Raw genomic sequence first — 15,503 nt, forward strand, 5'->3', positions numbered from 1 at the left:
AATTATAAATGAAGTGGATGATGATCTTGATGTTAGATATTTGCTAAAAGGTTGTTGACAAACACCTTAACCATTTGATATATCATTTTTATTTTCCACCAGGATGAAATCCATGCATAGGAAATTCATGGATCCAGATTTCATTTCATTCATTGGGAGATAATCGAAAATTAACTATGAAATCAATTTTATAAGATAAATTAGTGAAACTGGCTACTGATGAACATTGAAGATAAATCTTGAAAATACAACATCATGTGCATCATTTTGGTTGAAAATTAAAGATGAATATATTGAGTTTGCTGAAAGCTTTTTTTAATTTCTCCAATTTTTATTAATGTACTTCTGTGAGACAGGTTATTATGGGCATTTTTCAAGTAAAACAGATATATTTAAATATATATTAACCTATGCAAATAATGCTGTCATCAATTTCACTTAAATAACTCAACATGCAGAAATTCAGATCCTTTATCAAATTAAAAACTTTACATATTAGTATACACGTTCTTACAAAATCTACATAGCCATTGAATATGAAGACTTGCCCTTTTTTTTTTTTTTTTTTTTAAATTTTTTTTTCAAGGTTTTTATTTATTTTTGGGACAGAGAGAGACAGAGCATGAATGGGGGAGGGGCAGAGAGAGAGGGAGACACAGAATCGGAAACAGGCTCCAGGCTCTGAGCCATCAGCCCAGAGCCTGACGCGGGGCTCGAACTCACGGACCGCGAGATCATGACCTGGCTGAAGTCGGACGCTTAACCGACTGCGCCACCCAGGCGCCCCATGCCCTTTTCTTTTAAGTTTGTTTATTTATTTTGAGAGAGAAAGCACAAGCACAAAGAGAGGAAGACAGAGAAATTCAAGCTGGCTCCACGCTGTCAGCGCAGAGCCAAACACGGGGTTGGCAGGAGATCATGACCTGAGTCAAGAGTCCGACACTTGGGGCGCCTGGGTGGCGCAGTCGGTTAAGCATCCGACTTCAGCCAGGTCACGATCTCGCGGTCCGTGAGTTCGAGCCCCGCGTCAGGCTCTGGGCTGATGGCTCAGAGCCTGGAGCCTGTTTCCGATTCTGTGTCTCCCTCTCTCTCTGCCCCTCCCCCGTTCATGCTCTGTCTCTCTCTGTCCCAAAAATAAATAAACGTTGAAAAAAAAATTAAAAAAAAAGAGTCCGACACTTAACTGACTGAGCCACCCAGGCTCCCCACAAGGACTTGCCTTCAAGTTAAAACTTTTTGCTTACTTACGGTAGAGAAATAACAAAAATTAAGCGTACTAGTAAATATATTAATCACTTTCAATAAACAATATATGTAGTGTCTACAACTAGTTTTCTTTTTCCCTATGTTTTACCTGTGCTGGTTACATTTATTAAACAACGACGATGGAATCTAGTAAGACGGTTAGATTTTATATTATGCAAGTTTTTATTTTTCATTCCAGGTTTATGGTGATTTTTATTACAGTTTATGGAAGTATTTGTATCTGATGGATTGAAAGTAAAAACAGCTGGCCTGTCACTGCCAGTAGTTTGAGAAAAACTGGGCTTGATTTATAAACCTTTCTGAGTTCTCATTTTCTCATTTACATAGGGAATGTAACAGTGCCTGTCTTTCAAGATGATAATTATGACTAACAGTAAGAGACAAAGAATAAGCTAAAATCTTCAGGCAGCTTTTTTTTTTTTTCCTTGCACAGTCCAGTCCCCTCTGATGCAATCACCCATTTTCGTAACAAATCTTCATAGCCGGGTCAGATAGACTCTGTCTCCAGTGGCTTCCCCTTGATGGTTGTTCCATATGCCACAAACGCCAGGGAATTTCTTTTTCATCATTTTTCTACACATAAATTTTTCATATTGAGTGATAGTAATAGTTACCATTTGGAACATTTTCTAGATGGTAAACACTGTGTGAAGGTTTGTAGGTATAAGCATTTAATTCTTACATTACTGCAATGAAACATACGTGTATTTTGTAGACAAAACCTGAGAGTCAGAGAAGTTAAGCAACTTGCCCCAAGTTGTACAACTAGAGGGAAAATAAGGCAGAATTTGAATCTGCTTTGGTCTGAATCTAAGATTTTAATATTATTCCAATATATTCAATTTACTATATTTAACAATTGGGTTAATGACCAGTATGCACTATTGTTAAAGAAATACCTATTAAATAAATGAATCACTCAATTAATATAGAAATGAACATGTATGATTTGAAGTATTGGGAATTTTGGCTTTGTTTAAGCATAAACATTTAAATCAAAAGTGACATTTTCCACATTACTTCCCCCAAATTGGTTTTGTTTTCATTAGCAGTATGAACACAGAAAGTTATTTTTATCAACTTGAAATGAATACATAAAAAGACAGTTAATTGAGTAATTGTATTGTTTGCGTTCATTGCTACATGCCAAAATACATGTAGTCTAAAAAATGAGATTTGTAATTTGTTCTGGGTGAAAATAAAAGTTATTGCAATTATCACTTAGGATGATTTTATCTTATGAATTGGAGATAGTGAACATGGTACTTCTGGTCTCAATTCAGATGGCTTTTCTATGAATGTCTTAAGGGCATACACTTTATCTTTTTCATTGCTGTATCCTGTCTAGTGTCTAGTGTAAGGACAAATACAAATTACAAGTAAGAGATTTAATTTTCCTTGTTGAAAATAATGGAAGCGATGATTCGTCTTTCCCTTTTCTTAGAGCATTAACTCTAGAAAACTTTAGGAACCTTCTCTTCTGTTCAAAATGGATATATTATAATCCCTTTGAAAGGTGGACAGGCCTTTTGTAAATTTTCTGACCATAAATATTTTTTTCAAGGACTAGGAATCATCTCTTTGAAATGCAATCATCACAGAGGCGCCTGGGTGGCTCAGTCAGTTAAGTGTCCAACTCTTGATTTCAGCTCAGGTCATGATCCCCCAGTTTGTGGGATCAAGCCCTGCGTCAGGCTCTGTGCTGATGGTGCGTAACCCGCTGGGAATTCTCTCTCTCTTCCCCTCCCCCGCTCTCAAAATAAATAAATAAACACTAAAAAAATGAGAAACACAACCACTACAGAAGATATTGCCCCTACCTCCCTGCCTCCGTGGTTGGATAGAAGGTTCTCTTTAGTACATACTTTCCTCCAAATTATAAAACTACCTCCTGTAATAAATACATGATAATTTTATTTTCCTCTGCATAAAACCAATGAGCTAACACAGATGGTCACCCTAATTACCAGGTAAAGTTAGAATGACCTATGGGTGGCAAATTGTGCTGTAAAGTCTTCTCACCTAAAACTTTTATCTTTTGTTCATTTATCTTGAGTGTATGTTTATAATGGGTCGTATTTGCCAGACTCTACGAAAAGGTGATATTTCTTCCTGTCTTTGCAGTTTCTTAGTGGATTGTCTTTGATGAGCATGGCATTTAGGTTTAATGCTTATTCCATAATAAAAGTGTTTTCTTTCTCTACTAATTCTGTGGAGAGGATTTCTGGGTTGGGAGACTTTATTTTTAATTATATTTCCAAAACACTTGCCATACTCTTTGCAGAGAGAACACTGAATAATTATTTTTGAGTCAGAGAAAGAAACTCTAATGTGCATTCAGTTAATTTTGCTTTAATTGTTCATTTGGCACATGGGAAAAATAATAATTGCTTAATTGCAATTGTTTTTGCATTGACATTTTATTTGTTATTCAAGGCTAGACTGCTTATGGCTCCACTAACTCTGTGCTCCTAAGTCACAAGAACTGTCCTAGAACCTCACAATCAAAACAAATTAAAATATAAATACAGACAAAATACTTGTTTTTCTTCCCACAACCTATCTCTGAAAATATCTGTTCTAGGGCCGTTTTGTAATCTGACTTTTGAAACCATTTCTGTTTTCCTCAACTTCCAAGGCTTCACCTTCTTTTCTTTTTTTTTTCTTAATTTTTAAAAATGTTTTTATTTATTTTTGAGAGATACAGAGACAGAATGCAAGTGGGTTAAGGGCAGAGAGAGAGGGAGACACAGAATCTGAAACAGGCTCCAGGCTCTGAGCTGTCAGCACAGAGCCGGACGCGGGGCTTGAACTCACAAACCATGAGATCATGACCTGAGCCGAAGTTGGACACTCAACCTACTGAGCCACCCAGGCGCCCCACCTTATTTTCTAATATATAGCCTCAGACCTGGCACCTGATTCGGCTCCTATAATGTTGGCCTTTCTTTCCTTGATTAACAATCAAACTGGCTCTTTGGATTATGTCTGTTTTCTAATATGCTTACCCACCCACTGCAGTAAAGATCTACTTCGATCCTTAGATGTCAGTATTCTTGCGAAACTTCCCAACAAGAATCAGAAGAGCATTTTCAATAATAATTAGGATATATATTTAAAAATAAGGAAACGGAGACTTAAAATCTAGTTTTTCAGTTCTGGAGCAGAAAACATAGCTAGAGAGCAAGATTTTCACAAGCCCATTCATTTTTTTATTTGCTTTTCAGTGTTTAACTAAAAGGCATAATATGGTTTGCAAAGCAGACAAATATTTAGATCAAATATACACACCCTTATAAATGAACATGGGCCAACTATCCCCTACATATGTAGGCTTGTTCATTTTCATTACAAAAGTCTGTCAAGTCCTTAATAACAAAACTGAACAAATAAAACAAAGGCACCCCTAGGCAAAACTAGAAAATCAAAACATTAATTAAAGAGAGAACACAATGTAAGCATTAATTGAAAATACCTTTTTGTGGCATTTTTCCCTTTTGCAAAGGATTTATCGTTAGCTTTGGAATATTTTGTCTCTTCTAATTGTAAAGAGAGGCAGCTCACAGCTTATGAAATAGACAGGGACTACTATCAACACAGAATTTAGACTTTCTGGAGAGGGAGTTTTCTGAAAGATATAATTGTCATAAAGACCTCCTAAGGGATTTTTTCTCAGTGAAAGTGTTTCACACATATACATATATATACAAATATATATGTACATATATGATGTATATATATGTAGTCATCTACATATATATGTATATATTTATATAGTCTTCTATCATCATAGTTTTGTAAAGAAATGACACCTACATGAAACAAAAACATAGTCTCAGAATGTAGCAGATCTAGCTGATTTAATTAAATATAAAATTTAATTGATTTTCAGATTTTTTATCTTTTTATTATTTTTTTAGATTAATGAGAACTTCATTAGGGTCTGTATAGCCACAGCATGTAACTATCACTTCTTTCCTAGACTATTCCAGTTCCTTTTCAGTGATTTTTCTTGCCTATTACTTTTTATTTTAAGTTTATTTATTTATTTTGAGAGAGAGCATGAGCAGGGGATAAGCAGAGAGAGACAGAGAGAGAGAGAGAGAGAGAGGGAGAGAAAGAATCCCAAGCAGGCTCTGCCTGCGTCAGTGCAGAGTCCAACCCAGGGATTGATCTCACAAGCCATGAGATCGTGACCTGAGCTGAAGTCAAGAGTTGTACACTTAACCGACTGAGCCACCCAGGTGCCCCAATCACTCTCTTTTTTTTAATGTTTATTTATTTTTGATAGAGAGAGAGAGACAGAGCATGAGCAGGGGAGGGGCAGAGAGTGGGAGACACAGAATCCGAAGCAGGCTTCTGGCTCTGAGACGCGGGGCTCGAACTCACAGACCATGAGATCATGACCTGAGCCAAAGTCGGATGCTCAACCGCTGAGCCACCCAGGCGCCCTGCCCCAATCACTCTTAATTATTATATCGTTAACCACTAAGACAAAGCCTTAAAAAATGAACAATAAACTGGATTATCTATTCCCAATCCAATTCAGCAAACTTTATGGACATAAAAGTGGTAGTGAGAAATGTAGCTAACAGATAAGAGCCATGACTGGAATTTGTCCAGAGTCAATAGAAAATCTCACAAGTTTTGGGATGTAACACACAGAAGGAGCTGGAACAACAACCAAGAAACACAAGAGAATATAGGAAGTAGGAAGACTATGATAACCCGTGTTATTTCTGACTTTCCAAAATCTAAACCCCTTCTGCTCCTTTTTGGGGATCCAGATTGTCTTTGGTCTCACGGCTCTCACAGCTATTTCTTGGGCACATGAAATAACTTGGGCATATTCCAACAAGAACTTCTGCTCCTGGAAAAGTTACTGAGAGACAAAGAGACTATTATTATTCATTCTTCAGTAGAATAATTTTACAAGCTGTAACCACAGAATTAGTTATGAAAAATATGTCTATACAAGTTCCTGAGCTAGGAAGGGAAACAAATACATACAAACACAACTGGAATAGTCAATGATGTTAGGGATAATTTTACTACAGTTTAAAGATTTATGTGACTTGAGCCCAAGGATGTGGATTCAATACTTACCCTCTTGAAATAAATGGGATTTCTTTCTTTTATCTTCTTTCTTTCTTCTTCTTTCTCTTTCTTTCTTTCTTTCTTTCTTTCTTTCTTTCTTTCTTTCTTTCTTTCTTTCTTAGTGATGCTTAGGATAGGATTTAGTGGTGCTCCTCCTTGTTGAAGGCAACTTCTAGACCAGTGCCCTAGCTGAGGGGCTTTCTAATTATTAGGAAACCAGTGAAATAGATGGAAACATCAACTTACTTAACATGAGAAGACAAGATTCTATTTTTTCCTTATTTTGTAAATGTATTTTAACCCCAAGGAATATAAAGTCATTGTTGGGCTGATCATATAAACCCAAATTATAGCATTCTTTATTGTTTTAAGGAATAATCTGTGTGTATTTGGTATTTTAAATACTTCTCATGATTAAGAAAATTTATTATACCAAAGTCTCCAGGAAAACACATCTCTGATTTTAGCTGAAAATCAATAACTGAGTGATTTAGAATTGTAGTTTTATAACTTAAATTGTTCTAAATTTATAAACCAACAAACTCCTAAAGGAGAACACAGGCAGCAACCTCTTTGACCTCAGCTGCAGCAACTTCTTTCTAGATACATCTGGAGGCAAAGGAAACAAAAGCAAAAATAAACTATTGGGACTTCATCAAAATAAAAATCTTCTGCACAGTAAAAGAAACAATCAACAAAACTAAAAGGCAACTTATGAAATGGGAGACGATATTTGCAAAGGGCATATCTGATAAAAGGTTAGTATTCAAAATGTATAAAGAACTTCTAAAATTCAACATCCCAAAAGCAAATAATCCAATTAAAAATGGGCAGAAGATATGAATAGACATTTTTTCAAAGAAGACATACAGATGGCCAACAAACACATGAAAAGATGCTCAGCATCACTCATCATCAGGAAAATACAAATCAAAACTACAATGAGATATAACCTAACACCTGTCAAATGGTTAAAATCAACAACACAAGAATTGGCATGTGATGACAAGGATGGAGAACCTTTGTTGGTGGCGATGCAAATTGGTGCAGCCACTCTGGAAAACAGTATGGCGTTTCCTCAGAAAATTAAAAATAGAACTACCCTACAATCCAGCAATCGCACTAAACATTTATCCAAAGAATACAAAAATATTAATTCAAAGGGATACATGCACCCCCGTATTTACAACAACATTATCTATTAATAGCCAATTTATCCAAAGAGCCTAAATGTCCATCCAAATGAATGGATAAAGAAGAGGTATATATATTATAATATATGTATTTAATATATATATTATAATATATATAACAGAATATTATTTAGCTCTTTAAGGAATATACAATATACATTGTAATATATATAAAGAATATATAATGGAGTATTAGTTGGCTATAAAAAATGAAATATTGCCATTTACAACGACGTGGATGGAGCTAGAGGGTATTATGCTAAGGGAAATAAGCCGATCAAAGAAAGACAAATACCATATGGTTTCACTCATATGTGGAATTTAAGAAACAAAACGAAGAAGAAAAACGACAAATAAGAGGGAGAGAGAGAGATAGAAACCAAGAAACAGGCTGTTAACTATAAAGAACAAACTGATGGTTACCAGAGGGGAAGGTAGTGGAGGGATGGGCTAGCTGCGTGATGGGCATTAAGGAGTGCACTTGTTGCGATGAGCACTGATCACTCTATGGTACATCGGAAACTAATACCACACTGTATGTGAACTAAGTGGAATTTAAGTAAAAATTTAAAAAAAATTATAAACAACACTGAAACATTTAAGAAACTCCTAATCAGCTTACTTATAGGTTTAATGTAATCGAATTGTAAGATTTACTTTAGTGACTGGGAGGATTTAGTTTAGAGCTAAAACAATTTAAATAATTAAAAGGAGACCTAATGTATTAAAATTATAAATGCATTTTTATATGTTAATTGAGGTTAGTTAATTAAGTTTTGCAATGGGACCAAACATTAATCGAAGTCTCCTTACGATCAGATATTAAAATTTCCTTGGCTTACAAATATAGTAATTCAGTTTTTAAGTTGAGGTTTAAAGTTTTACAAAGAAAAAAGCTACACTAAAATTTTAACCTAAAAATTGACTGTTTTTTTAAAATACGTGCCTGACTACTTTTTTCAGTGCACAACAACTTCGAGTACATCAGACAGCACACATTGACCTCATTCATAGCAGCTGTGTCCTTGTCCCACCTTGTCTCAAACCAACATGCATCATTTTGCCTATTCAATATTTTCCATAAGAAATTCAGTCAAATTCAGCAACAGTGATTTTTTTTTAAAATAGAAATGCAGGGTCATATTGTCCACTGTGCCATCGCCTACCTTTCTGACTCTCCTCACTTTGGTTTTATGGTTTTTATTTTACACTCTGGCCTTTTCCTTATCTCATACCTTGATATATCACCATCTTTCCATCTACATGGATGCTAGAACTAGGTCTGTGGTGTTAAAATGATTGCTTGGTGATATTTCATAGTGAACAGTTTTGCACTGGTATCACTTGTTTTGGCTAGCTACATGAATCGCCAAGATGCTAGTAATTTGATGGCTGAAAATATTTCCTTTTATTTTAAGAGCACAGAGGCAGACATTTGAGTTAATTGCACTTTTTGCTTCAAGGCAAATTATCATCATTGGCCCATGCATGATCCTTTCTCCATTTGGTTTATTAGTTTTCTTTTATTCATTCATTCCGTCTTATTTTTATATCCTACTCTTTTTTCTCCATCTTAGCTATAAACAACTATTATATACTCTAAGGTGTTTTATATTGCTTGCATATGCTATTGCAAAATTCATATTGTTAATATGAGTACATATGATTTATTTATGCATACACACATATATATCACAATTTCTTACTATTATATCTCACTATACATGGTGCTATAAATGGGCATGTGTGTATATATATATATATATATATATATATATATATAATGTAGTGATATGTACCATTCTGTTTAATTTTATTGTCTGCAGCTCTAAAGATTTCGACATGTTATTGTGTTGTTTTGTGTATAAGTGTATAATTTTGTGTCTAATTATTACACAATATTCCAGTATGTGCATGTGGCCTGTTTTGCCCATCTCTTCTCCTAACGTTGGACAACGAAGTTGCCTCCAACTTCTCATTGTCACAAATACTGCGATAAGGATCATCTTCTCATATGTCCTCTATAAACTTGACTGAGTTTTTTTCTGGGCCATAGAAGTGCACATAACTTAACAAAAGTATGCTTCTGGTACTACTATGGCTCTTTGACAGGTAGGATTAAATGACAGTCATATTTTAGTTGTCAAGTAGATATTTTCTGGACTTACCTTACTCACTTTGTAAATAACAACTCATATTATTAATGATCCTTAGAAGATTTGCTAACTGCTTTTAATAACATATATGACATTAACCTGGCTATAAAAACATAAATTTACTGTAGATCAATTTAAAAACATAGAAATATGGATATATATATATTTCAAATATTCATAATAATATCACTTAAATAGATCTGTGTTTCTCAGAAATTTTCTAGTTTCAGACAACTAAAACCTATCCTCGTTAACACAGACACTCACACACACACACACACACACACACACACAATATATATATATATATATGTATGTTCTGAAAAATAGGTTCATGATAACTTCAGGCATTGTTTGATCTAGGGTTTCAGATAGTCCTTAGGGCCCCATCTGACCATTTTTATCCATTTTTAACCTCTCATTCACCCTAGTGGGCACCTTTCTTGCATGATACTATTTGGTTCCTAAGTATATTCATTCAGCTCTACTAAATATTACATGTGTGAAATTAAAAGTCTTTTTCAACTTATATCCAATTGAGCGTATTTTCTTTTCACACATGAATTTTCAACTTTTTATAGTGATAAACATGAATATTGGTGGTACAAGGGATATGTGCCCTTTTTTTTTCAGATGAAAAGGTGAGGAGATAATGTAAGTTGGATTAACATAAACAGGAGAACATGTGTGTCTTATGTTTCTTTCCCATTTGGTCTTCTTTTATTGGGAAGAGAATTCTGAAACCTCACTCTATATTACTGTACTAAAAAGATAACATTTAAAAAAATTAAGAAATCATCTTTAGGTTAAAGCTTTACAAAAATGGGATACCAGTTTAGAGAGGGGTTATATATAGTGTGGTGGTGACCATTGAAGTCAATGCAAGAAATCCAAGGAGAAGGGAGAAATTTCAAGGATTTGAAACCATTTGTAAAGCTGTTTTCCTCTCATCAGTGTTTCTGATAAAAGCTCTTGTCTGGTCTAGAATCTTTTCCTATCATTATTATTTTTTCTAATTGATTAGTGCTCCTACATAAGTAGGTATTAGCAACTCTTAAATATTCCATAATATTGATTATTCTATTGGTTTATGACTATTTGCTATATTTCTCTATCATATTCAACACTGGTTAGCCATGGGTTCTTCAGGTGATCCTTTGATTTTGAGGGCTTTATTCATCCATTCAATTATCTGTGGTTTATTATGTTGTTTATTTGGTTGCAAGTGGGGATTCTGTGAGGATATAGGAGATGGCTCACTATTACAAACACATTGCAGTGATTCAGTCTGCTTAACATTTATTACTAAATATTCTTTGATTTATTATAAGGGAGACATCACACTTTTGATTAAAAATACACATACATAATATTTGAGAGAAAGTTTAGAAATTAGCTAACATCCATCCATCCACCAGATAACAAGTTTGAGGTTCAGAGAGGCTCGCTGTCTTGCCAAAAGTTCATACAGTGAAGTAGAAAGACAGCTAGGCTTGCAAAAGATTAACCTCCAGATCTAATTTCTCATCCAAACCTCTTCTCATCACTATCCTTCTGTCTCATTCTTAGTATTATATGTAAGATCAGACTTGGGGATGGGAGTTTGGTTTCTAGAGGAAGCAAGAAATTTGAGAAGTATATCAGAGAAGAAAAAAATTCTCAGACAAATTTTCTTTTTTTGAAAAAACAAAAATACCCATAACTTTTATTGAGTAGATTCTCAGTAGGATTCTTTCCAAAGACACATTACTTAAAAGAAAGAAGAGTGCTGTTCAAATAACCTTTCTGTATCGCATGGTGAGGCAGTGACCTATCCCAAATTTGATTTTTATATCCTTGCCAGATATTTAGGAATGAGAAGAAGCATTTAAAGATTATTGGAATGATTGGGTTCATTATATTGTTGTTATTTTTCCTTATAATTATCAAACACAATCTACCCTTGTCTACACTAGAAGCCTTATTTTGAGAATAAGCTATATAATTTTGAAGGTACTGGGAGAAGAAAGCAAGCAAAATCATGCAAAAATCAATAGTTCTTTCTCTGTGTCACCTTATTTATGAGAGGGATGCATAAGAGAGGTCACCCAAAGCAGAAGTAGGATCAATAGGTTTGCAAATTTTGATTGGGTCTTCTTTGGTTACTGCAAAAGAATCCCGTGTGTCTAGCTCTTTTGAAGGTAAATGAATAAACTGCACACTTTTAAGAGGGTTGTAACTTGTCTTTACTTAGAATTGCTCTCCCCAAGACTTTTTTCCTACCTATTGAATTTAATAATGTGATAATATAGAATTATGTCTAACTGGAGTAACTTTCTTTACATCTGGTTAGTCCTCATTTCTCTTTAGAAAGAAAGGAAATGAGCAGATTCCTTTATTAAAAACAGCTAATACACTCTCATCAATATTTTCTTTATTTTTCCTATATTCAGTGCTATTTCATATAAGTACTATTCTGTGCCTTTAAATACATTTATTTTGTTTACTGAGATACTGCCCCTATGATCATTAACCAAACCCAAAATATTTTTTTAAATTTTTTTAATGTTTATTTATTTTTGAGAGAGAGAGAGACAGAGTGTGAGTGGGGGAGGGGCAGAGAGAGAGGGAGACACAGAATCTGAAGCAGGCTCCAGGCTCTCAGCTGTTAGCACAGAGCCCGATGCGAGGCTCGAACTCACGAACCATGAGATCGTGACCTGAGCTGAAGTCGGATGCTTACTGACTGAGCCACCAAGGCACCCCCCAAATCGAAAATATTGATTTAGGGAGAGTTTAGGAGGTTTTGGTTTGGAAGTTCTGAAGATGACTCAGGAACTATCATTTTTTCAAACGACTATATTGACCAGAATTATCCTAGATTTTTTATATACATTATTTCAACTGATTAAAAAAAAAACACATCCCTGGGAGGTGTTTATCTTTATTTGTGGGTGTTTTTAAAAGGACAGGTCACAGGCAAGAGGCTGTGTTGGTATTTGATTACATGTGTGCGATAACAAGGCCTGTACTCTTTCTATTTTAATACCATTATCTAAAATGTGTTACTTAGGGGCGCCTGGGTGGCTCAGTTGGTTGAGCGTCCGACTCTTGATTTCAGCTCAGGTCATGATCTTACCATCATGAGATCGAGCCCCAAGTCAGGCTCATCAAACCCTGTACTGAGCATGGAGCCTGTTTAAGATTCTCTCTTCCTCTGTGCCTCTCCCCTCTTCAAGTACACTCTCTCCCTCTAAAATAAAAAGTAAAATAATATAAATTAAAAAAATAAAATATGTTACTTTATGTGTTAATAAGTTTAACATGCAATTGGGTTTCCATGTTCCAATAAGATTATGTTGGAATAATCAGTCATAGCAGACTCTTTACTGCTGACCTTCTCAGGGCATTTACTGTACTTAACATCAAAGCAAGTGCATTGCCAGGGTTCAGTTGTGCACAGTTTTCAAATTTACTTGACCCCCACATCTCTAACGGAATCTTTTAGAAGTTGTCCTTCCTGGGGCGCCTGGGTGGCTCAGTTGGTTGAGGGTCTGACTCTTGATTTTGGTTGAGGTCATCATCTCACGGTTTGTGGATTCAAGCCCCGTGTCAGGCTCTGTGCTCATGGTGCAGAGTCTGCTGGGGATCCTCTCTCTCTCTTTCTCCTTCTCTCTCTGCTCCTCCCCTGCTCATGCTCTCTCTTAAAATAAATAGATAAATAGATCTTTTTTTTTTTTAAGTTGTCCTTCCTACTATACTTGGGAAAATACACAGGGGAAATTAAACAAGGGACCATGTTGTTGCCATGATTCTCCAGTCATGATAAATGTCCTCAATAGACACTGAAGCAATGAAAGGATTTCTGAAAGATTGTTTAGTATCTACCTGCACATCTTGTGTACTGTGCATTATGTGAATATAATCTTGTATCATGGGACAATCCTCCTAAAAAACCTTGTTCACATGCTAGGAGGAAAAGTTGTACAAACCTACTCATGTGCTTCTTAGATATTATGAGCTGTATTTGACAGAGTTGACCAAAGAAGAAAGTTGTAGTTCTGAAAATTATTGAACAGGGTCATGATATTATGTTTTAACTTAAACTAGGAAAATAAAGTCTAGCTAAATGTCATAGATCTTACTAACATGTTGTTACAAAATACACCCATAATTTAAAAATTCAAACTATGAAAGTCCAAATGCAAACAAGAAATAATCATTAAAAATTTTCGCCACTCTATGTGATCCATGGTATTGTCCCATGTGTGCTCAGAAATGTATCTTTAATGTTTTCCCACAAACTTTGGGTGAAACTGGGTACCAATGTCCTCTCTAGAAATCAGTGATGCTTCACACTTTCTCAGATTCCCTTTCAGGTGTCCTTTCCAGATGACTCTCAGAATAGCTCTATGGTAAAAGACACCGAAATTCTAACCAACAATTGCTTTAACATTTCCACATTTACAAATCAGAACAAATCAAGCCCCAGAGAAGAGAATGGAGGGAATATATCTCCTCTTTGCTAGATTAATGTGTCTCCAGTCTTCATTTTCTACATTCACTGTCCTTTTTCCAGGATGATTGACAATGAAAACAGCTCTTCATTTAAGGTTTGGGATGTGGTCTGACACCATGAACCTGCCAAGGCAGTCGAAGAAGACCAATTTCTAGACTTCTCCAACACTGAGATTATTTTCTTCTCATCATGTGTGGAGTATTAACAGTGTGATTCAGATAAACACCAAGACCACTACAAAGGCAGGTTTTTTAAATGATTTCTCAGTTTTAGTGATTTAAATTTAATTTAATGATTTAGTGATTTATCAGTTTTATATTACTTTCCTGCAGTTTTAAGGGTGTTCTTTCTTTCCTTCTTTCTTTCTCTCTTTCTTTCTCTCTTTCTTTTCTTCTTTCTTTCTTTCTTTCTTTCTTTCTTTCTTTCTTTCTTTCCTTCTTTATTTCTTCTTCTTTCTTTCTCAGACAGAATGCACATGAGTAAGAAGGGGCAGAGAGAGAGGCAGACAGAGGATCCGAAGCAGGTTCTGCGCTAACAGCAGAGAGTCTAACGTGGGGCCCGAACTCATTAACCATGAAATCATGACCTGAGCCTGACACTTAACCAATTGAGCCACCTAGGTGCCCCAAGGGTGTCTGTTCTTAAACTCCTGTGTTTTAAAGCTTAAAAAAAAAAAAAAAACCTGGCTAAGTATTAGCACATACACATGGAGACAAGTTTCCTTCAACTCATCAAAAAGTAGTAATATCACAGCAAAGAGATGTCTTAAATTCCACACAGAGAAAAAAAATGTAAAGACAAAAAAAACTTACCCAAGGCTTAGTTGAATATGTGCTTATATCCCTAAGGATCACCTATTATTTAAAAGAAAAAAGAAGGGGCGCCTGGGTGGCTCAGTCGGTTAAGCGGCCGACTTCGGCTCAGGTCATGATCTCGCAGTCCGTGAGTTCGAGCCCCGCGTCGGGCTCTGTGCTGACAGCTCAGAGCCTGGAGCCTGTTTCAGATTCTGTGTCTCCCTCTCTCTGACCGTCCCCCGTTCATGCTTTGTCTCTCTCTGTCTCAAAAATAAATAAACGTTAAAAAAAAATTTAAAAAAAAAAACAAAAACAAAAAAAAATAATAAATAAAAGAAAAAAGAAAAAGAAAGTAAATACCTGGGCTCCATTTAGAGGGATTCTGATTTAGTAGGCATGAAATGGGGTTTAAGTATTTTCATTTTCAAGTATCACCAGTTGATTTAATTTTTTAATTTAAAAACTGTTTAATGTTTATTTATTTTTGAGAGAGAGAGAC

This window comes from Felis catus, chromosome D2 (genome assembly GCF_018350175.1).
Source record: "Felis catus isolate Fca126 chromosome D2, F.catus_Fca126_mat1.0, whole genome shotgun sequence".
NCBI classification, from domain to species: domain Eukaryota; kingdom Metazoa; phylum Chordata; class Mammalia; order Carnivora; family Felidae; genus Felis; species Felis catus.